This window comes from Chelonia mydas, chromosome 2, assembly GCF_015237465.2.
Source record: "Chelonia mydas isolate rCheMyd1 chromosome 2, rCheMyd1.pri.v2, whole genome shotgun sequence".
Classification (NCBI taxonomy): Eukaryota; Metazoa; Chordata; order Testudines; family Cheloniidae; genus Chelonia; species Chelonia mydas.
Genome location: NC_057850.1, coordinates 158,302,299 through 158,326,628, shown reverse-complemented (window position 1 = coordinate 158,326,628; position 24,330 = coordinate 158,302,299). Strand labels below are relative to the sequence as shown.

Sequence of the window (24,330 nt, the reverse complement as noted above, 5' to 3'; positions counted from 1 at the left end):
GCAGCGATTGGACACCTAATAGTGAATGCCAGTAAAAACGAGGTAGGATCAGAGGCTAAAATAGGGGTAGAACATGTGACTTGAAGACATGTAACCAGGGCCTGATGAAATACATCCTAAAATACTCAAGGAGCTGATTGAGGAGATATCTGAGCCATTAGCAATTATCCCTGAAAAGTCATGGAAGTTGGGAGATTCCAGAGAACTGGAAAAGGGAAAATATAGTGCCCATCTATAAAAAAAGGGAAATAAGGAAAACACAGGAAATTACAGATCAATCAGCTTAACTTCAGTATCCAGAAAGATGATAGAGCAAATAATTAAGCAATCAATTTCCAAACATCTATAAAATAAGGTGATAAGTAACAGTCAGCATGGATTTGTCAGGAACAAATTGTGTCAAACCAACTGAATAGTGTTCTTTGACATGGTAACAAGCCTTGCAGATGCGGGGGAGCAGTAGATGTGGTCTATCGTGACTTTAGTAAGGCTTTTGATACTGTCTCAAGTAACAGTCTTATAGATAAACTAGGGAATTGTAACCTAGATGGAGCTACTATAAGTGGGATTGGAAAACCGTTCCCAGGGCGTAGTTATCAGTGGTTCACAGTCAAGCTGGAAGGGCATATCGAGTGGGTTCTGCAAGGATCAGTTCTGTTCAATATCGTCATCATAGGGAGTACACATTATGGATGATACCAAGCTGGCAGGGATTGCAAGTGCCTTAGAGGATAGGATTAAAATTTAAAATGATCTGGACAAATTGGAGAAATGGTCTGAAGTAAATAGGATGAAAATCAATAAGGACAAATGCAAAGTACTCCATTTAGGAAGGAACAATCAGCTGCACACATACAAAATGAGAAATGACTGCTTAAGGAGTACTGTAGAAAGGGATCTGGGGATCATAGTGAGTCACAAGCTAAATATGAGTCAACTGTGTAACACGGTTGCTAAAAAAGCAAACATCATTTTTGGATGTATTATCAGGAGTGTTGTAAGCAAGATACAAGAAGTAATTCTTCTGCTCTACTGTGCGCTGATAAGGCCTCAACTGGAGTGTTGTGTCCAGTTCTGGACACCACATTTCAAGATGTGGACAAATTGAACAAACTTCAGAGAAGAGCAACAAAAATGATTAAATATCTAGAAAACGTGACCTATGAGGGAAGATTGAAAAAATTGGGTTTGTTTAGTGTGGAGAAGAGAAGACGGGGGATGGGGAACATAATAGTTTTCAAGTACACAAAATGTTGCCAGGAGGAGGGAGAAAAATTGTTCTTGTTGACATCTTAGGATAGGACCAGAAGCAGTGGTCTTAAATTACAGCAAGGGAGGTTTAGATTGGACATTAGGAAAAGCTCCCTAACTTTCAAGGTGGTTAAGCACTGGAATAAATTACCTAGGGAGGTTGTAGAATCTCTATCATTGGAGATTTTTAAGAGCAGGTTAGACAAACACCTGCCAGGGTTGGTCTAGATAATACTTAGTCCTGCCATGAGTGTAGGGGACTGGACGAGATGACCCCTCAAGGTCCCTTCCAGTTCTGATTCAATTAAAAGTTCTTCTAGTCTCTAGCACAAAAGTTGCAGCAGTTTAGATCTAACCACTCTGATATGTTATGGAATCTAAGAACATTCATCTGAGTTTAAAGGAATCTAAGTTGAAACTTACACCACCTTACACATCACTTGTGAATTTGGCTCATACTTGTGGAGTGCTTTTATAAGAACTATTCTCATGAGTAAAGGTTTGCAGGCTGAAGATCAGTTTGTGATGTAACATAAGATTCTTTGAGTGGAAAAGCATTATATAAATGGAAGAGATTATTGTTGCTATTAATCAGGATAAAATTTTGCAGTTAGTAGAAGAGGGTTGGTGCAAATGGGACATACCTATTTTAATTTAATTTGTTCTGTGACTTGGGGATTGTTTGGGAATTTTTGCAGCTGTAGTAAAAGAATAGAGAAGGAATATTATATTTTAAAATATGCCTGCTTCTGCTCTAACTGGATTAGAGCTATGAGCCAAAAAAAAAAAATTGAGCAGCTTCACTACTCAGGGGTTTGTGCCATTTTTGGGGGTGCTGTGGGGATTTATAGCACTCATTGAAAGCCAAATTTGCTTTCATTTACCCCATCATAAGTCCAAAGTAACTCCACTGAATCACACCAGCATTACTAAAAGCAAATTTGGATCAGAGTTTGAGGCCTGAACAAACTTGAAAACTCAGCACCTGCTTTCAGTGAAAATTGTTATGTTTCTCCTGGTTTTGTCAAGAGTGGTACATGATCCAACTTAAAAGTTAAACTAAGTTTGGCGCAAACCCCAACCCTTAGGAGTCATGTGCGTTATTATTGCACATCTGTAAACTCTACTAACTTTTATGTTTTATCCAATTGTTTTCTTCTTAGGCTTGGGAGCCTAGTAGTCTTACAGATTTGGGCAGGTTTCTATAAAACACAAGTTTCCTGACCACAAAAAGAGATTTTTGCAATTTTTCTCAGATGTTAAGCACTGTATTAGAGAAGATTTCAGTCATCAAAAGCAACCAGGGAACTGCACTATTTACTGAGTTTTGCTGCATTGCAATTTATTTCACAAGAGAAGACTGAAGGTAGGGTACCCATCCCAGAGACTGAAACTTCATTTTAAAATGAAATTGAAATGGGGACGGGGGGAGGGGGAAGAATCGATAGATAGCTTGAACCTAAACACTACCTCTAATGGGGGTAGGGGGGGAATTAAAAGGCAGGTTGCAAATTCAAGTGCTGCAATTTTCTTGGCATGATATACGGTCCCAGTAATTTTCAAATATTCTATGAAGAAAACAAAATAACTTGATAAAAATGACTCCAGAGTCCCATTTTTTTAGGCAGGTAAGCGAAGAGAAAGAGGAGACTCCAACCTTACAATGAATCAATTCTTTTTAATCGCTACTTTTCCACACTGTGACAACTGCATGGCGTGCAATGTCAGCTATTGCTTCCAGTATTGACAATCCCAAGATATTGTGGGTGTTCTCTCCCTGTCCCCACTCAGTAATGGATGACTAAAACAGCTGACAGCTGCATGTAAGGTGAGGCTAACTGCCAGCTCATTTCTCTAGCCTTTCATCCCAAAGTTACCTTACTCAGCACAGCAACCTTTCTCATGCATGTAGCATGCATGTCTGAGTATCAGCAGCTGGGATGAAAATGAGACCAATTCATGTCTTACAGTAATTTTCATGGATATGAGCACCTACTAATCCTATCAAGTTATCTATACATAGGGAGGCAAAAATTGTATTCCTGCTACCTTTAGTTTGGCCTATTAACTATCAGCACCCTGTGTCTCATGTCAATGTGTGAGAAGAGAGAGAAGGAAAAAAAACCTTGCAGAATAATAGTTCAGCATTTGAAAATGAATCTGGCATTGCTAGTATCATTTCCTTTGACTAATGTAATTTCATGCTGGGGCTGGATGCTCTGAGTGATTTCTCCCCAAACCATCATCTTTGTAAACCTGAGAAATAGTGAAGTTGTTTGTTTTGTTTTTTTTAAGCAAGTGGAAGTTCAGATTTGGCATAGTGATAAAAATAATCATGATCTCTGCAAAATCTAGTTCATAGAGGAAACTTTAAAAACCAAGATTTTGAGTACTCTGTTTGGGCATTAAAAATTCCATTGCTATAGGAATCCTTAGTCAAAATTATCTCTTCCAGTCCATTTTCTCCCCTTTTTCTATTCCTTGCTAAGCTGCCCCCCCAAACTATATTCTATGTGCCATTTGTCTGATCAATACCTTCCCCAAAGGTTGCATGATTCTTCTTTGCCCATAAAGCTAATGTCTAGTCTTATTCAATCTTTACCTCATTTAATTAAATGAATTTAACCTGATTGAATGGTTCACTCCTTGTAGGCAACACTTTGCAGCCCGACGTGGGCTTAGCAGGTTCCCCTTCTCTTCTTTCCTGGTGCCATTTGCCAACAGCTGCTCCAACCCTGGAATATTCTGATCCCTCGTGTGACTCAGCTCTCCAGCGAGGCCACATATTTAATATCCACCCTTTTGGGGATATAATATAGAGAGAGAGAGAGTCTGCCCAATGGTCAGGGAATGGGCTCCTAGACCTCCCCACAGCTAAGTTCTCAGGATCTTGACTCTCTGGGCTCCAGCATCTTTTCCTCACTAGATTCCCCCTGGATCAGTGGTAGGTTTTCTGCCTTCTGCCCTGCCTAGAAGTGGGTAGGGGAATCCAGGCCCACCTTCTCCACTGGGTTCCAATTCAGGGCCCTGTGTTAAATAGCAATGGTCTGCAGCCCAAAGGTGCTCTACCACGGCTTCCCTGGATTGTGTCCTAGTGACTCCTTCTACAAAAGGACAAAGAGACAATAACCCAAATAAATCCAATGTAAATTGCAGAACTTCTAACTGTCCAGAGTCCTTTTCTCCTCACAGGTCTGGTAGAGTCCAAATAGCCAGAGGCTCCAATCAGCTGGACCTCTGAAAGTGCCTCTTCCAAGGTTCTAAGAGTGTAGGACTGCTCACCTCCTCTAATTGCCTGCTTCTGAGTGGCTCTCTTCCCCTTTCAAGCTCTTCCTCTTCCAGCCCATATGTGGTTTTCAGGTGTGACAACCTGTGGCTAAAATAGCATTTTAACCGCTTCCTTTCCATTGCAGAGTTTATACACCCTGTCACTCTGACTAAAGATTAAGTAATACCTTCAGACTTTGGCCAGAATTTTGGAAATTTTTACAATGAAATGTGCTATAAAAATGCATATTAACTTTTGAATTTGGGTGCCTAAAAACAAAAGATGGTCAAATTATATAATGCAAAATTATCTGATGAATTTGGGCATTTTTCTTTTGACTAAATTACTCATTTCTCCACCCCCAATTACTCAACCACCTGTATGGAGAAGTGCTTGAATAGTGTTTGGCAAATAATATATTTGATACATTGCTTTCCAGTAGCTGTCAAATTATTCATGGATACATGCTTCATTGTTTGGTCAGCTACCAAATCAAAATTTAGGATTTTATCTTTAATATCACCCATATCTAGACATTGGGCATAATGTTTTTGTTTGTAGATGAATTATGGCAAACTACAGTTGAATCACCTCTCTTTCTAGCTTGTATCCAAAGACCAGTGCAATAGATACAAAACCCAGTTAAGATCAGTAATTAGAATTTAGAAGGAATCTTATCCTGTATCTGAGGTTTATCAGGGCACACGTCCATTGCAGGTACATTTGATAGGCTAAAAACGGTTTTCTGAGATTTCCAAAAGTGACTACTGACTTTGATTGGCTCAGGTTTTGGGCACCCAATTTGAAAAATCTTTACATTGCATGATTTTCACAGGGCCCATGCTCAGCGCTGACTGAATAAGGTCCCTGTAAGGCTGGGAAACCCCAAATCTGAGGCACCCATAATCACTAGGCACTTTTGAAAATCTTGGTCACATTTATAGCCCCCACAGCTCAGCATAGCCTGTTGGTTATTAATTCTTTTAAAAGAAACTATGTATATAGAAATCAGATGCAGCCAAGTTATGCAGTAATGTGGGGGCGGGGGGAGAATCAGAAATGAATTAGACTTGAGATCCAGCCACAGTTTCCAAGGCATTTATCATTATTGCCTCAGAGTGCTAAGCTGCCAGGAAGAATTGCATGCATTGCATAAAACAACTAATGGCATACAGCAAAACTAACATCATGCTGAAAAGCAAGGCTTAAATGGAGTTTTACCCTTGTTATGCTTATAACAGGAATAGTTTATATGATCCTGTTTTAAGTGTGAGATATAAGGGTCCTTATCCTGCAATGCAGTTCAGGCAGTCCTCCACTGGAAGGGAGCTGGGCCTGAAAGAGGAGAATAAATTAAACAGGTTTGCAGTGTGATATGGCAGCAGAAAATAAAAAATAACCGATATATGTTCTAGGCAGAGGCCTCAAAGTGCATGAAGTTCCTGTTTTGATGTCAGCGGGGCTCTTCATTGGTGCAGGGGTCTGATCACTGTAGTATCCATGCGTAAGCGCTCTGTTCCAGCAGAGAGAGATGTCCAGAAATGAAAATTAAAGCCAATAATTCAGCTAATAAAATGTGAATAACTTACATTCTGTAAAGTCAAAGATTGTGGACTTCATTCTCTTCTCACTTACTTGAATTTCACATCAGTCTAATTCTACGGATTTAAAGCGCTGTAAGTGAGGGGAGAATCAAGCACCTAAGATAGGCCTGAATCAAAGTCTCAGATCTGAACACTTAGATCTTTGGGAAGGTTTGGATCTAAACTTTACAGCTATCTCCATAATGGGATGACCTAAAACTCTAGATGTAAACACCCCTGAACTCTGGGGAAGTTTGAATAGTTGCCAAAAGAACCAGTGGCTACAGCCCATTTCAACTTAAACTTTTGCAAAGCAATGTGTTCATTTACTAAAGAAAATACACTAGGAAATTAAAATGACAATGGAAATGGAAAGCACCATGCTAAGGAAATGGAAAATTCTCAGATGGGGATTGCAGTGTTTCTAATTACACAAACTCCATTAATACATAAGTGGGTGTGGGGACAGAAAAAGGAAACAGTACAGATGAACAAGAAAATGAAGGGAGTGATCAAAGATGAGAAGTGAATAGAAGATAAATATCCTGCCATGGATTTACATGATTAAACTAAAGCAATGTATGAAAATGAGCAAAATGGCCAAGTCTGAGAATGAAAGGAGGGTTGAAAAAGGCAAATACTGCAATATTTTACAACATATGTAAAGGGCAAAAGGGTGGTGAGAGACTGTCTTCTGAAGAGCAGCAAGGGAGAACCTGCTTAACAGAGAAAGATCTGACTGGAAACTGAATAACTTATCTTCTGTTTGTTCTAGGGAGAGTTGGGAAAGTAAGAGTAATAGAGATTTTTTTCAAGTGGCAAACAATGAACATTCACTGCAACAAAAGGTCACATCAGAAGCAGTTGCATTACTGTTTGAAAAAGGACTATACTAATGTCCACTAGGGAATGTTTATTGCACACCATCAGGGTCCACATGTGCCAGATAGTGAGTGAGATGCTGATGCACATTAGAATTTAAACCCCAGCTGGTGCAGTCCCATGGCACCATGTAGAAAAGCCCTGAAGTACAATAGATGATAACTAGCTGGCATCTGTTGGTAAATGCTGACACACAGATTGTTTGTTTGTTTTTGACATATGCCACAATTATTGTAATGCTAAAAAGTAATAGCGTAGACATTCTGCTTTTAAGCAAAAAAAATTCCAGAAGCTCCAAATTGAGAGACTGTGAATTTGAAAAGGCTTCACCATCCCAAGAGCAGACTAAGAGGGAATTATGAACCACTGTCCTAATTCCCTCCTATCATGATACTTTTTAGCTCCCATTACTATAATGAGTGCCTCAAAATCTTGGATGTATTTACCCTCACAACAGCCTTATGAAAAGCACCAGTACTGTATCTCCATTTCACAGATTGGAGACAAGACCCAGAAAGACTAAGTAACTTGCCCAAGGTCACACAGGCAGTCTGTGACAGAGAAGGGAACTGAATGTAGATCCTAGTGCCTTAGCCACTGGGCCAGCCTTCTTCTTCTCCCTTTCTGGTGTCTCAACTGTGCTGGCCAGTGCATTGGAAAGGAAGGGCACAGTTAAAGCTCCACCCATCCCCTGCCCCTTTCCACCCACTCCCCACCTACCTGTCCGGTAGTTTGATTAACAGCCCCGTAGAGGCTGCTCTCCTCACCATGCTGGGTGTCCCTTATGCCACATAAGGCAAAGGACAATCCTATCCTATGCTTGTGTTAGTTAAAAGCGAGTTTGAAAGAGGAAAAATAGAGAAAAGCATGAAAAAGAAAAGGGCACAGAAACTTGCTGCACACTAAGTCCTGGTCTATACCGGGGGGGTCAATCTAAGTTACGCAACTTCAGCTACATGAATAACGTAGCTGAAGTCAACATACTTGGATCTACTTACCGCAGTGTCTTCACTGTGGTAAGTAGACTGCTGATGCTCCCCCGTCGACTCCACCTGCACTTCTTGCTCCAGTGGAGTACCGGAGTCAACGGGAGAGTACTCGGTGATCAATTGATCACGTCTTCACTAGACATGATAAATCGACCCCTGCTGGATCGATCACTCTGGAGGTAAGTGTAGACATCCCCTAACATGATTGAGATGATCACTGGGCCTGTGAATTTAACAAGCATATGTTACAAGGAAGAAATATTACCTATACGGGGTGGCCAAACTTACTGACCCTCTGAGCCACATACAACAACCTTCAGAAGTTTGAGAGCTGGGGTGCGCCTGCCAGGGCTCAGGGCTTCAGCCCCGAGATCTCCCTCCCTGCAGGGCTGAAGCCCCAAGATCCCCTCCTCACTGGGCTGAAGCCAGATGCAATGTATGAGGGGGACACATGGGATCACATGCCCTCCAAGATTTTTGCCAGGGTTTGCTGGCCCTGCTGGGTCACGTGGTGCTGCCACCGCCCTGCACAGCAGCTGCTGGAGCCAGCAAGCTGGGAGCTGCACCTTGGGTAGAGACAGCTGCAAACAGTTGGGAGCTTCAGGGAGAACCACTGCTTTTACTGCTGCCTCTCTCCAAGGAGCTAAAACAGATGCCTGCCCCCCCCCCAGCTCCCAGCTGTCTTCTGCTGCCTCTCCACACAAAGCTAACACCTGGGGGCTGCAGGGAGGAGCCACTGAGGGAAAGAGTGGATGTGTGCCTGTGGGTGTTTGACCCAAACTATTGGGGGGGGGGGAGGGGGCAAACCTTTAAATTTTGCCCCCCCACTTCCAGCAGGCACCAGTCATCTCTGGAGAAGGCCCTAGCCCCACCACAAGGCAGAATCTCCTAGCTCTCCCCACGAGTGAAGGACCCAACGCCGAAGTGCTGCTGAAGACCTGGAGTGTCACTGGGTGAGTACCGGGGGTGGTGCCTTTTTTATCTCCACTCCCCCTGTTTTTTCCACCTGGCTATGCCACTGTCCCCACCCCAGTCTGGTAGGCAGAGAATGGCAGGATGTGGGAGGTTCTAGAAGCTGCACTTTATAAAAAAAAGTCACTTGGCTCACAAGCCACAGTTTGGTCACCCCTAACCTATAGCCTGCTGATCCTTGGCAAAGACAACTGTCCTGTCACTTCTCATCACAGCCTGTTTGTCACAGCAAAAGTCTCTCCTGTGCCTTTTAGTTCCTCTGAGTCAGATTACCTAGCTTTGATCATGGCTAGTGGGTTCTCTGGCATCCTGGGACACCCAGCACCATGTTGTGACACAGTCCTCTGTAGCACACCAGATGTGTCACAGTTGAGGTAAGTGATAGAGGTGCCTTAGCTGTTAAAGGCATTTCAGATCTAGAACCTAATGGATCCAAATACCATTTCCCCAGCTGCCCTATATGCCACCTTCCTTCCTCTCACAACCTGTCTCCATGGCCCTGCTCCTCCTAAGTGTCCTCCTATCTGCCATGGATACTCCCTCTGCTGCCCCATCATCCTACCTGTCTAGAGGAAAAGAGCAGCAGCAGCAGAATCTAACCCAGCAAATTCACCATATTGCCCTCTAAAGACCCAGGACCTCTCAGCAGTTTCACCACATTAGCCGCCACCCTTCTTCTTAGCCAGTTCACAAGTCCAGTTGTTAGTGAGTTTCCTGTGTTACTTTCAGTCCAGATAAAACTGAACTCGGTTCATACCCACTCCCAACTTGGGCTCACTGGGATGCTGTGGTTCACGCACTGGACTTGGTCCAATTGCTCATTGCACCCTTTAGATTCTAATACTTGGCATTTCCCAATAAGCAGAGTTGTCAGAGTCCTAACTGCCCATAAATCGTCTCTTCTTGGCAATCTCTGACTCTCCAGATTAGAGAGAGCACAGTGGTAGATTCATTGCTGACCTATGTTTGCTATGCAGATTCATCACAATATAACTCAGGTTTTCTTTTATGTGCCCAAGGACACTTCTACCCCCATATATAATATGTTCCATTCATTTCCTTGGCTTCATCCAACTTTTCATCCACTGATGTATACAGCTGTCAATCATTTGCACAGAGATATAAAAAATGAGTTCTTACTCTATGTTGACAACCTGTTTTATAGTGAACTTCTTCAAAAGAGAAGCTTGCCAAGCTGGTATGTCATCATCATTGAACTTTAGGCTGACTTCTGTATTTCTAAATCCAATCTGAAATAGCAGAGAAAGAAATGTTTATCCGAAAACAAAATTAGAACAGATCAAGAGCAGGGGTTACTTCTGCAAGAGGACAGGATGGTAAAATATGAAAAAACAAAACAGTGTACTTGAAAGATAAAATGATTTCTGTTTCTATGAATATGTAAAAGTTTTCTCCAGTAACAAAATTACTGTTGAAAAGGATTTTATAATCTGAAAAACATACAACCAGGGTACGTATCATTATGAGGGCCAAATGCAGATGCGTTGACTTCCTTCTGTTTTTGTTTGCTTTTTTTATTGTTCCTGATTTCAATAAGTTTGCTGCCACTTTAGCTGGGAGACATGTAATACGGAACGAATGGAAGTTTTTCACAAATGGAAATATGAGCGCACTGCTTTAAATTTTCAAGCCCAGTGTCATTCTTTCAGCACATTATAGAACGCTATAATAAAACACAGGACATTTGTTTTAATCATGCTCTTTTCAACTAAAAAGAAACAAAATAGCCTTGCGCTCATACGGGTCTATAAGATTATTTTAACCTGAACACCATGTTTTATTTGGTTGGTTTGTTTTTGTTGAGGTGGAAATGTGACTAATGTTTTTGGTGGTCTGAGGACTGGTCTACACTGTAGCGGGGATCAATCTAAGTTACACGACTTCAGCTATGTGAATAAATGTGTAAAGTCGATGTACTTAGATCAATTTACCTTGGTGTCTTCACCGCGGTGAGTCGACTGCTGCCGCTCCCCCGTCAACTCTGCCTGCGCCTCTCGCCGAGCTGGAATACAGGAGTCGATGGGAGAGTGCTCCAGGGTCGATTTACCGCGTCTAGACTCAACTAGACATGATAAATCAATCCCTGTGGATCAATCGCTGCCCGCCAATCCAGCAGGTAGTGTAGACATATAGACTCCAATAGAAAAACTATGGACTTCAGTGTTCTTTTGATCAGGCCCCAAGACAAGAGCATGCTGCACTTTTTTTAAAAAGGGTATAAGAGTTGCTGCTCCTGTCTGTGTTCTCAAGTATTCTGTCATCATCGGGCAGAATGTCTCCAGTGCAGTACCCTCCAGCCTTTCTGACCTATCCCTAAAATGGGGATAATAATGCTTTCCTACATAAATCAGAGCAGAGGGGAAACAGTGCCCTGCAGGAGGGACTTAGCCTATTGCACAAAATAATTCAGTGTGAATCCTGGATGCTCTATGCACCTGCCATGCTCTCTACATGCTAATCGTAAAGGCTAACTTATCTATTCTAAACTTTTCTTAGGCATCTGTCGCTTTGCCAAGTGCCTCACTGCAAAATAAAATACAGCAATGATTGTCCCCTTTCATAGCCTTCCTTGTTCCTGGTCTTCAAGTTTCAGCATTTTGTTTTCCCGTCTTCACTCTTTCATGACTTTTACTTCCAATCTCCCCAGTTGTGGGCTGGTCCTTGGAAGATGCCATTTCTGGATAAAGCCTTCATCAGAGAAGTGGGGGTTGCTTAATTGTAGCTAAAGCTGAACGGTCTTGGTCAGACTAACTCTGGTCTCTTCTGATGAAATATTCTACACCTGCTGAAGCACAGCTGAAATGGTTTGCCCCTGCACCTGAGAGTCATATCCGGGTCCTGTTTAGTTGAAGCACCCCATAGAGTGTAGATGTCTTGGAGGGTGCTGGAGGAAAAGGATCTTAAATTAAATCTGGAAAAGGATAAGCAGCCAATGAAGCTTGTGGAATCTTGATATGATGTATTCACATGTACCTTTGCTGGCTTGTAATGTTGAATTAATGTAGGTATTTTCACTTAGAAAAGCTCATAATACTCTGTAGTAATCTGTTCTTTTCTTGCTGCCATTTTTCATTTAAGAAATAAGATGTTGCTGTGTGTATGCCCCTATTAACATTAACACTTATTTGGTGAGTCATTCGTCACAATTTGAAATATATGCCTAAATTTGTATTGATCTGAATGAGAGCACGATAATAGTGGTGAGTTAATCTAATGTCAATCACAACATCTTGAAACTTAGTCAGTGGTATCTGCGTCAATAATGAGCTCTTATAAAAATTGATGAGAGATTTGATGTTGGGTTTGAAAGCAGCCTCTAGTTAAGATTAACTGAGTTACAAATAAGTTTTATGATTTTTGTCCTTGGTTTAATGAGCTTCTCATTTTTGAAGTGTGAAGCTCAATGTAATTATTTCATTACAGTAGTGCCTAGAAGCCCTGCCTAATGTTGGGGCCCCAGTGTGGTAGATATTGTACAAAAAACTAATAAGAGACAGTCTCTTGCTTGAAGAGCACCCTTCCTCAGTAGGCAAGAGAAACAGGTGGGAGCAGAAACGAGAAACAATGAGGTGAACTGATGTTCACAAAGGCTCACTGTAGGCCCGTGGAAGAGCCAGGAACAGCATTCGCTTCTCAAAGCCCAGTCCAGGGCTCCATCCACAGACCACACTGCTTTAACAATTAGTTATCCTTTTTAGTACATGAGCTCTAGTGCAATGGATAGCTGATGTTTTAATAAACCACATATTTTAGGTGCTAATGCAGCATTTGAATCTTGGTCATAACCTTTTTGGACAACTGTGCACATTGCCTAAAGTCACAATACTGGTGGTATCAAGTAATAAGCATATCACAAACATTTATTTTACTTACCTCCTGTAGGTAAAATCCAAGAGCCTGATAGCAAATGTAACAAATCTATATCATTAATTTGCAAGTATCCTAATGGAAAGTTTTCAGTCAGTATTCATTAGCCATATTTGCAGAATGTAGAAAGATAGGAAAGTAATGATGCCATCCACAGACCACAGTACTATCTAAAATTTTATACCACACTATTTTTATTCCTCTTTAATACACTGGCCCTATTTGGGGGTGGTACTTCCTACTGTAATATTTTTAGGGTTTGCTGGTGATATCATATATGTGTCTCAATTATTTATGTTGCTTAACTGATATGCTTATTTATGCCGGCTATTAAAAAGACATATCTCCACTGAAATCAACAGACCCTGTGCCGAGTTATGACAGCTGAAGATCTGGCCCATAATGCACAAATCTTGTACTTCAACAGGCTTTTGCCATTTCACAAAAGGTTTAGGGCCAAACCATGCCATTTAAGGACTGGTCTGGGGCCATGCAGAGATGTACCACTGCAGAAGGAGCGTGGGGAGGGATTGTGCCCGAGATAGACTTCCCGCCAAGCTCCCTCGTCACCAGACCACATTTTACCTTCCCTAGAGTACCTGTGTGCAGCAGGAATGCTGCCATCATCCTGCTGCATCTTTGTGTCTCTGTTCATTTGGGAGATATGTACTAAGAGGGCACACCACAAAAGCAGTCTCTATGCCCCCTGAACACAAGGCCCAAGACTGAGACTAGCTTTTTCATGGGGTGTACAAGTTGGGCTGATGTTCCTTGCACCTTACCTCTGCTGTCCGGTATACCTATAGAATAGCCAATTACTATGTGAGCTTCGTGATCATCTGCCCCAACTGCATAATGGTGAACCATTCTTGTTATGGCTGATTTTTTTTAAAAGAAATTAAATAACCTACACATATCATCATAATTGAATTCTCATAATTTATTCCTGCTAAGTTAAAGATGTCTGCGTCCCCTTGAAGTCAATGGGAGTTTTGCCATTGATTTTGATAGGCCCCAGATTTCACCTTCTGTTGTTTATCATGCCTCACTGTACAGCATCTGAGTTTATAGCAGCAACGTTAAAGACATGTATTAACTTACATATGTTTCTTGATCAGCCAGTTAGTGCTTATCGTTGTGAAAGAAATATATATGTTAATTTAAAAATAACTCATGCACTGTTTTACAGTATTTACTATAGTTAGTAAGATAATGTGATTTAGACACTAACTTATGTTAGAAGGTTAAATTGCTGTCTGACAGTTCTATTTTATTGGCATTTTATACATGCTTATCACTTAAAACTAGAACAGAAAAATGCTTCTTTCAATCAGGCTGGCATATCATAATTTCTTGATTGAATAAGATGCTTGATTGCAATTTACACTGTGTCTTGTTATTTATAAATGACCCTTTTAAATGATTTTTACCTCCCAACTTGGAAACAGAAGTGACAACTATTCTCCAAGTTTCTTCTATGGTTATTACTAAAGTTCCTGTTCTGACTGTACCAAAATGATCCCAGTCCACTTTAGAATGGCCTTTTCTTATTTGACAGTGTTTGTACAGAAACATTTTATATTTCACAGATGTTCAGTCATGCACCATGAAAATACTAACAAAGATGAAGAGGATAATTATTGGAAAGGGAGGAAAACAACTTGTAATCTTGAAGCTATCCCTTTTCTGCTAAATCCTTTTCATAACGCACCTAGGATTAATCCAGAATAATGGAAATACCTTGGGCAAGATGAGTTAGTGTAACTGACTGGTAAAATGCTGACACTTGAGAATTATCCACAACTAGAGTCAGGGTGAAAGCTTCTTCACCCATGCAATTTCATCCTTTGATTTCAGGCACTGAGAGAATTTAAAAAAAAAATAATCTGTACAAGGTCTAATGAATAGAGAGAAGATCTGGACAGTAATGAGGAGAAAAACAGTAACAGTAGTATTGAAGAAGCATTAAAGAAGCTATTACAGGAAGATAATAGTTGTGTACAAATGCACCCTGATTTCTCAGGGGGGCTAAGATTTACCCTTAAGCTCTAGTACAGCTAAGCATGTAAGCATATGAATAATCTTGTTGTCTTCAGTGGGACCATTCACATTCTTAAAGGGTTAAGCATACACTTAAGTCCTTTGCTGGATCAGGCCCTTTTGCAGTTTGGTACATAGAATATACCTAGGTAGAGGGTGTAAAAAGGAGCACAGAACACAGATCGAGGCTATGAGCAAGAGTCATGTGCCCCCCCCTGCACCCCAGATTTCTGCCAGGGTGGGAGTCTGCTTCAGGCAGACATGCCTGGGAAATGCACCAGCATGTAGCATTCCTACTGAGCCCCTGTCATAAATATAAAGGGAAGGGTAAAAACCTTTAAATCCCTCCTGGCCAGAGGAAAAACCCTTTACCTGTAAAGGGTTAAGAAACTAAAGATAACCTCGCTGGCACCTGACCAAAATGACCAATGAGAAGACAAGATACTTTCAAAGCTGGAAGGAGGGGAGAAACGAAGTGTTCTCTCTGTCTGTGTGTTTTTTTCCGGTACCAGAGCAGGAATGCAGGTCAGAACTCCTGTAAAGGGTTAATAAGCAATCTAGTTATGTGTTAGATTCTGTTTTGTTTAAATGGCTGATAAAATAAGTTGTGCTGAATGGAATGTATATTCCTGTTTTTGTGTCTTTTTGTAACTTAAGGCTTTGCCTAGAGGGATTCTCTGTTTTGAATCTGATTACCCTGTAAGGTATTTACCATCCTGATTTTACAGAGGTGATTCTTTTACTTTTTTCCTCTATTAAAATTATCCTTTTAAGATCCTGATTGCTTTTCATTGTTCTTAAGATCCAAGGATTTGGGTCTGTGTTCACCTATGCAGATTAGTGAGGATTTTTATCAAGCCTTCCCCAGGAAAGAGAGTGTAGTGCTTGGGGGGATATTTTGGGGGGAAGATGTTTCCAAGTGGGCACTTTCCCTGTTGTTTGTGTAACACTTTGGTGGTGGCAGCTTTTAACCTAAGCTGGTAAGAATAAGCTTAGGGGGTCTTTCATGCAGGTCCCCACATCGGTACCCTAAAGTTCAGAGTGGGGAAGGAACCTTGACAGCCCCACTAGGAAACACCAGTGAAAGGAAAAGAGACCAGGCTGGCAGCAAAGCTCTGCCAGAGGGGATACAGAAAAGCCATCTGCATCCCAACCCTTCCTAGTCTGCAGTCACAGTTACCTATTTGGCAGTAGATGTCCTGAGCCCACTACAGCTAATGCTATGCCCACAAAGTAAGTGGGGAAGGAGCTGTGAAGGGAGTGGGGGCAAGGTGGTGCTGGCTAAGAGCAGGTGTGGGAGGCACAGGGGCAGTGGGAAGGGAGCCAGAGGTGATGCATGGGGCAGTCATGTTCCTTCCCCCCTGCCATCAAGAGTTACGGGTCATCTCTGCAGATAGTGATGGCTAACACTAAAGCTCTCCAAGAATTTCCATGATGATACCCTGTTTTCAGTTGTTTGTAACATTGCTGACCTGTAACAATCTAGGCTAAAACTTTCCATATAGGTTGCCTGCCTCAAGCTGAAGGGTTTGGTGAGGGTGTGTGTCGGGGGTGGGGTAGGGTTGTTTTGTTCTTTGGAAATTTCATTTTAAATGGTGGAGCTATTTCTCTAAACAGGAATAGAAAATTCATTGTAAGAATTGGTTAACATGGTCAAAAGAACTTCAATAGACTAGCACCTGTGGATATGTCTACACTACAAAATTAGGTCAAATTTATAGAAGTCAATTTTTTAGGAAGTGATTTTATACAGTCAATTGTGTGTCTCCACTAAGCGCATTAAGTCAGCGGAGTGCGTTCACAGTACCGTGGCTAGTGTCAACTTTTAGAGCGTTGCACTGTGGGTAGCTATCCCACAGCCTCTGCTGCTTATTGGAATTCTGGGTCAAGCTCCCAATGCCTGATGGGGCAAAAACATTGTCACTGGTGGTTTTGGGTACATATCAGTTGCCCCTCCCTCCATGAAAACAGCAGCAGACAATCATTTTGTGCCTCTTTTTCATGCAGATGCCATACTGCTTTCAGCTGACAGTGCAGTAGGATTGCTAACTGTCATCATCGAACCACCGCTTCTGCTGCAACTCCGCTCTCCTGCTCTTGTCTCGATAGCAAATTTCTCCATGTTGGCAGTCATGCGTTCCTGCGTCCGCTGCAACTCTTTCCTGCTGTCATGAATCCACCTTGCAGGTTGTCAGCCACTGCTTCCGCTGCAACTCTGCTTTCCTGCTGTCCTACAGGTGCCATACCATGGCAAGCATGGAGCCTGCTTCATCGGATGCATACTGTGGAAAATACAGAAGATGTTTTTATACACACAGACCATGAAAAAATGGGTGTTTATCACTACAAAAGGTTCTCCCCTCACCCCACTCTCCTGCTGGTAATAGCTTATCTAAAGTGATCACTCTCCTTACAATGTGTATGATAATCAAGGTGTGTCTTTTGTATTTTCCACAGTATGCATCCGATGAAGTGAGCTGTAGCTCACGAAAGCTTATGCTCAAATAAATTGGTTAGTCTGTAAGGTGCCACAAGTCCTCCTTTTCTTTTTGTGAATAGAGACTAACACAGCTGTTACTCTGAAACCTGTCTCTCCTGTGTTCTCGCCGCTCCCCTGCTGGCACCCAATCAGCGAAGAGGAGCAGACAGACAGGTAAGGGGCTGTGGAGTTGAAAAAGGAGAAGACTTAGACATATGGCCAGAAGGATGGCGTGGAAGAGACAGAGATGAAGACCAGGGAGTTGTGGGGCTTGGACAGGTAACTTGGCAGAGGGGGGTGTAGGCAGAGTGAGGGAACTGGGACATAGATCCCAGGTGGGTCATGGATTGGTCTGGGATATTCAGCCAACAGGGGAGGCTGGGATGAGGAGCCAAAGCGGGTGGACTGGGATGGGGCAGAATGGCTTGTTGCGTCAGGGGAAGAAGTCTGTAACCATTATAGCACATTCCCCTCAGAACCTGGAATGGAACCCAAGATTCCAGAGTGTCAAAATTCCTCTCCTGTCAGCAAATATCAGTGACACCCACTGACAAAATGTGTGGCTCAGGTCCCTCCAGTGGTTTGTCACCCTCTGCTTGAGCCAATCAGCTACTGCTATCAGTTTCTCTGTTAGCTCAAGTGACAAAGGTCTGTGTGGTGGATCTAAAGGTTCCAACCATGCTTCCACATGATGGAATTGGTGGGAATGTTATGCAATTTATTAGGTGTTTTTAATAATTGAACTAAAAAACCTACATGAAAAGAACATTGAGGTTGCAAAGTCAAGCACTCAGAAAGTTAGGAAATGTCAAAATTAAGTTGTGTATGCCACCTTAATTTGGTGGCTTTGTGCTTTTACAAACTTATGAACAAGAAGTGGGCTGATAGGCAGAACCACAAACCTATATATGGAATGTGGTGTAGCATTATTATGTATGAGGCAGGGGAGATGTGTGGTGTAGAATGTCATTTACCTGTCAAGCCAGAATCCTTTTCCATTTGTTGATAGAATAAAGAGATTGTGAATGAGGAGCAGATAAAGATTTTTATGTTTCCTGACTTGGAACACCAGCAACCCAAGTGAGAATTGTGGTCTGTAAAGAGCCTTCATGAAATATGATGTGGACTAGGTCCTTTTCCATGGTATTTAAAAAGCAGTTAATTTATGTTTCTGCCAATTGAGAAACTCCCAAAATTGTCCAGAACAGGAGCAGAAGCATAATGAAGACGGGGGAGAGGGGGGAGATAAAAATTAAATCAGGAATCCGCAAGAAATATGGCAAGTTGTTAGCAAAGATAACTATACAATAGTTAATTTAAATCATTAGAATTACATCCCACCTGAGATTGGGGTGCCTTGCTCCAGGTGGTGGTCTACTAACAGAGGAGCTGATGGAAATTTGATTTTTGTTTTGAATGAAACATACGCATAATTGTTTCACTAACAATTTTGTGAAATTTTTCAACCAGCTCTGATGTACACAAGATTCTCTGCAACAAAAATTACAGTATAAATAAATGAGACAAAGCGTGGGGGGATGGATGTATTAATAGCTCAATTTTTCAAATGGGCAACTGAGACATGGAAAGATTTTTGTGCAAGTCTTTAAATCTATAGGAAGTCTGCGACACAGCCAAGCATTGAACCCCATTGCAGACCAGTTGGTTAACCACAAGACAATCCTCCCTCTTTCATCTGTCATGTGAAAAGCCCCGACCTCTTCCTGACTGAAAATGAAAACCCTCTAATGACAATGATTTAGTACAGAACTCAGATACAGAGGGCCAGATTTTCAAAATTATGAACAGTAAATATTAGACTTCTAAATGCTGTATATAAAAATGGTTTCAAACATTTAGTCTCAACATTTTACAGCATAAGCAAAACTGTTTTCCCATATCACTGTATAAAATGTGTTATGTGACATTTGCTGTCTCTACAGGACTTATGTAGAATGCAGCTTTCAATTTGTGAGTAAGAGAATGTGAAAGGGAACAGATTTTCCTTACAATTGTTTGGTTTTATTGCTAACAACCCAATAAAAGGAGTCAGGCAAGCTCAGCATAAAAATATATTCTGTTATAAACTTATGACTAAACACTGAAAAAGCAGTGAACTGTAAAAACAGACCATAAGAAATATAATACCTTTTAAAGCATTTTAAATTACAAAGAGTTAGGGGAAGCTGCAAAGCTAAGAGCTGGGTGGTAAATGGATTTACATCCCTGTGACTATTTTAGAGAGTTTGAAATTTTATCCCAGTCTCAAATCAGGATGAAGAGTCAAAATCTTAAATTGGTTTATAAACCAATTTTTGGTTTCATAATTTCCAATCGGTTTATTGGATTTTTTCTTTCCTTAAAAATTGTCTAATTTCTAAACAAAAAGAAATTTCAAACTGGAAAAACCAGCATTTTTTTTGTTTAGAAAAATGTTAAAATTAAATGTTTTATCATTTTTTGAATTCTCTTCCTCCCCTCTCCCCCCGGGTAAATTAATCAAACCTGACCCTATTTTAGGAACAGTTTCATGCTCAGAAGTTCCTTATAAACATCAGTGGCATAGCAGGAAAAAACCTTTATAAAGTGTTATGGAATTAAAAATTAGGACTTACTATTTATGGTCAGAAAATAGCTCAATTTAAGTAAGTTCAAATTAACAACGGCTCTTGAAATAGAGCATAGAGTGGCAGAGATAGAGACTATTAATTTCCAACGTTGTGGCGTATGCCTCCCAAAGTTGCCCGGGGAATATTTTATCTTTTATTTGCAAAGTCATGTCAAATTTACTGCCAATTATAAAACCCAGATCTCATCCAGCACCACTGTTGTCGATTGCTGTTGTATTCTTCCCCCTGCAGATGTATCAGCCAGCACTTTCCAAAGATAATCTTATTTTGTTATTTCCTTCCCCTGTTTCTAATCTTTCTAAGTCCCTTTTTATTATGTTTTGTACTCCGTGATATTTGCACTACCTAGCAATTTAGTATCATTCATACATTCCATTGAATTGCTGATTTCCTGCTTTCTGATCATTGAAAAGATAAGAAACAAGTCCTTGTAGAACCTACTAGACATCACTTCCAACTCCATACATTGCCTTTACCCTTTGTTTTCTGTATGCAAAGACGACAATTGCATTGACTAAATCAAGGCCATGAGAATAGATGCTAATATTTATATCAGAGCGGATAGAAATTAATTTTAAGATTTCATGAGACTATCAAAGGCTTCTCTAAACATTTATACACATCACATTTACTGATTTCTTAGTCAATTTTTAGTTAGCCAATCAAAGATTTTTTGATGTCTTTATAAACCTGTGACTTATTGCTTCAGGTTCTATTATCCAGCAGATGTTTCTAGATTTTTCTGCTAATTTGTTTCATTGTTATAGGAACTGAAGGTAAAATTATCGGACACTGAATTGTCAGGCAGTCTCCTTCCCTTGTTTGAAATCATTCTCTTCCATCCCCTGCCCCATTTAAATTTTGTGGTACTTTCCTACTTCTGACTTTTAAAATATATTGGACAGTGATTTGGGATATTACCTAACATTCTTAGCACTGCAGAATTCATATCATCCAGACCTGCTGATTAGTAAATGTGAACATTTTCACATCTTCCAAGTGTCCCCTTACCTGTTTTAACAATATATTTTAAAAAGTCTTCATATTATTTTCTAGCTGTCTAAAAACTCTGCTTTATTTCTCATTAAAGTCAGATTTAGAAAAAAGTTTAGTAATTCAGTCATTGAGGTCAGATTCAGGGTCTGACTCAGCCACCAAATCATCTGAGTCAGAACCCATTATGAAGCCTGCCACAGACTTGCATTTTGTAAGATATTGTGACAGATCTAATATATAAGTTGTACTGCACCACATTCTTGCCATATATTTTAAAATAGCTAACCATTTTTTATCTTAAAATGGCTAAACATTTTTTTGGGGGGGGAGAAATGTTGGGATTAGGTTAATTTCACTGAGTTAAATAAAATAAAAGCATATCATACTTACAACCTAACAACTAGATTCCTACCTATCTGCCTAGCTTTTGATCAGTGCAGTATCTGACCATGATCTTCTCTCCCCCCCCCCCACACACATCCCAGAATTTAGTAGTGTTTGAACCAGTGTTTGTTCCTTTATAGAAAAAGGGGCCCCAATATGAGATTTGGGTCTAGCTCCAAATATCTAAATGCTCCATTTCCCAACCCTCCAAAAATTCAGGTGTTCAGATCTAGGGTTTTGATTCAGGCCCACCGCCACCTATAATTAATACTCTAACTACATAATTATAGGGAGATATATATGAGATATTAGCTATAGCTTTTGCCTTGTATAATAAACTAAACTAAACCATAAACATGTCTTAGGGAGATTTGAAGGATTTTGTTTTCCTTTCCATAAACTGATACTTTCTAGCACTATGTTGTATACACCAACACTATCACATACTAATCCAATAATCCTTGCCTATTTTTCAGGTTCAGGGAAAGGTCTTCTCTCTCAATGCTCTTAGCCAGGACTACAATTACTCCCCAGTGTCCACAAAAGGACTGACTGGTTGTATATCTTCTTATGATGTCATGGATATTAAATGATGCAAGCACTCTTCCTAATTGTTGTCCCAGGAGTTTATCTATTAATGGTAGTAACAAGTATCAGCCTCTGCAATCCATCACCATCTGCCAGATATAAGTACAAAGTACATGAGGCAACACTCTTAACAGTGCATTGCATCACCTAATCTGATTAGTAATGCAGCAGAGAAACATCTTAGTCCTTCTGCAGAAAAGACTCAGAAAGTCCCTACTTTTTTTAAAAAGCTATTTTTGATTCATAGAGGCTTTCAAAAATCAATATGTTCTTTTCAGTACTTTTGCCCAATCTTGTATCTAAAAAATACTGACCTGAATTTTTTTTTCCTCCCCAAATGCGTTTTAAATATTTGTACATAGGCTCTACTCTTGAATTCCAGGTTTTGGCCCAATGAATTTTTACAGCCAAGTTTTAGGTTGTAAATGCAACTTAAATGGAAATGCCGTGAGACCCTTAACTCTAGCCTCAGTCCCAGACATTGTGGGACATGTCAACCACAGCATGAAATACTATCTCAGGCTTGTTGATGCAGCTATAAATAAGCACTCAAGTTACAATGATCTGCCATGTCTCTCAGCAGACTTGCTTTAACCTTTAGGACTTTCTTTTTTCATCAGTGTTCAAGTTCTTCCGTTTACTTCAGCCAGGATTGATGTTTATTCTACCTATATACCTGTGAATAGAAATCAACTGCTATTAATTACCAGGGAAAAATGATGAAATTGTGTTTCTGGCTCAGTGACTGAGTAGAGTATTTAGTACACAGTGTCATCTAGAGGCCAGAGAGTTCTTTAAAAAAATAAAATGATAAAAGCTTTACAGTGAGGTGGGTTTTTTTCACTTCAATGATCAACAATTACATCTCCTTGACTGGTCAGATAAATTCTCTATAAATAGCCTCTGTGAAGACCACTGCAGTAATTTTAAGTGTCTCAGTTGACACCAACAGATCAGCACACAGGTGATTAACTACAAGCGGCACATTACTGAATAAGCTGTATGTATGTGACTAACATTTTAGAGATAATGCAAAACTTGTGAACTCTTTTCTGCTTATCCTCCAAAGAAAAATTGCCAGTATAGGGAACAGCAAGCATTCAGAGAATCCATAAAGATTTACTACGACTAAATCGTGTCAAAAGTACTTTGATTGCGATGGGTACCACTAGGATATAAAACTGCACAATGCACTTGAACAACCTTCCACCTTTTCCATTTTTTCTGTAAATATTTTATAAATTACTTACAGTAAATTACAGTATAGCTACAGTAAGTATCAGGAAAGGGATATATAAAAAAGTGTTGGTAAAGGAACCATTAAAAGGTCCACTTTTGCCAGCAACTACCATACAGAGATAACTAATACTTTAGATAATTAGAATAGGAAATGACTGGTACCTGAAAATACCACTTTGTGGTAGCTGCTGGAAAAATTTGATTTTTAATGCCAGTTACATTATGCATTTACTTACATGTATGTGCATATGGTTATTTATGGTTTGTATTGCAATAGCACCTAGCAATCTCAACCAAGATTGGGCACCCAATCTGCTAGGTAATGGAAAAACATGGGTAGAACTGAGCTAGTAATGGATTTTTCTGTTCATGACAGTTCCAAGGGGGGAAAATGGTTTTTGGTTTAACTTAAAAACAAAAAAGAAAACCCGACATTTCAGTGAATCGGGACAAAACACACATTTCAGTTGAACAAAACATTCTGTTCAACTTAAAATGAACTGTTTTGGTTCAATTTTGAATTTAAATATTTACAAATGTTTAAATTAAATGAAAAGAAAACCCTTTAATTTTAAGATACTTTACAGAAGTACATTTGCAAAATCAGTGTGAATTCATGAAAAGTTTGTCACCAAATATGTTTTTCACCAAAAAAATTCTCCCAGGTCTTATAATATACAGCCTCCACTTGGAGGAGTCCTAAAGAGACAGGAACAGATAAAATGTAAAATGTGTGTTATAGATACTGTACAGAACTAGTTTACATAGGTAAAGATTTTGGCCTTGATTTAGGTCAGGATATACCATTGTGTTGAAAATCCACTTATAGTATGGTGAGTGCAACTCCCAATTCACAAGGGGCCTGTGGTGCCAGCTAGGAGGTGACCCAGGCAGGATCAAAGAGGGTTGGATTGAAGAAGCAGCTTCTCTCCCAGACAACCTTCTCCAGCAAAGTTCTTATGGATCCCTAAATTCAGGCTAATGGTTCTTCCCCTTTGGTAGTAACCTACAAGGCAGTGGTGGCTCAGACATCACCGTTTTGTTCAGATATTAATGGCCACAGGTGACCGCACTTGTTCAGGAGAGTACAATTTGACCTCCAGAGAGTGAATCGAGCCTAGTGTAGTCAGTAGACCTTTCC

At 40.4% G+C, this 24,330-nt stretch overlaps 1 long non-coding RNA gene across 1 annotated transcript; it reads right to left on the bottom strand.

Moving 5' to 3' along the window:
* Positions 1-310: 310 nt before the first annotated feature.
* LOC122464316 lies at positions 311-21,437 on the bottom strand. Its single transcript, XR_006288256.1, has 3 exons — positions 21,427-21,437; positions 15,275-15,278; positions 311-503 (listed from the first exon to the last, which is right to left on the bottom strand). It is a non-coding gene; the product is annotated as an uncharacterized LOC122464316 (long non-coding RNA).
* Positions 21,438-24,330: the final 2,893 nt, after the last annotated feature.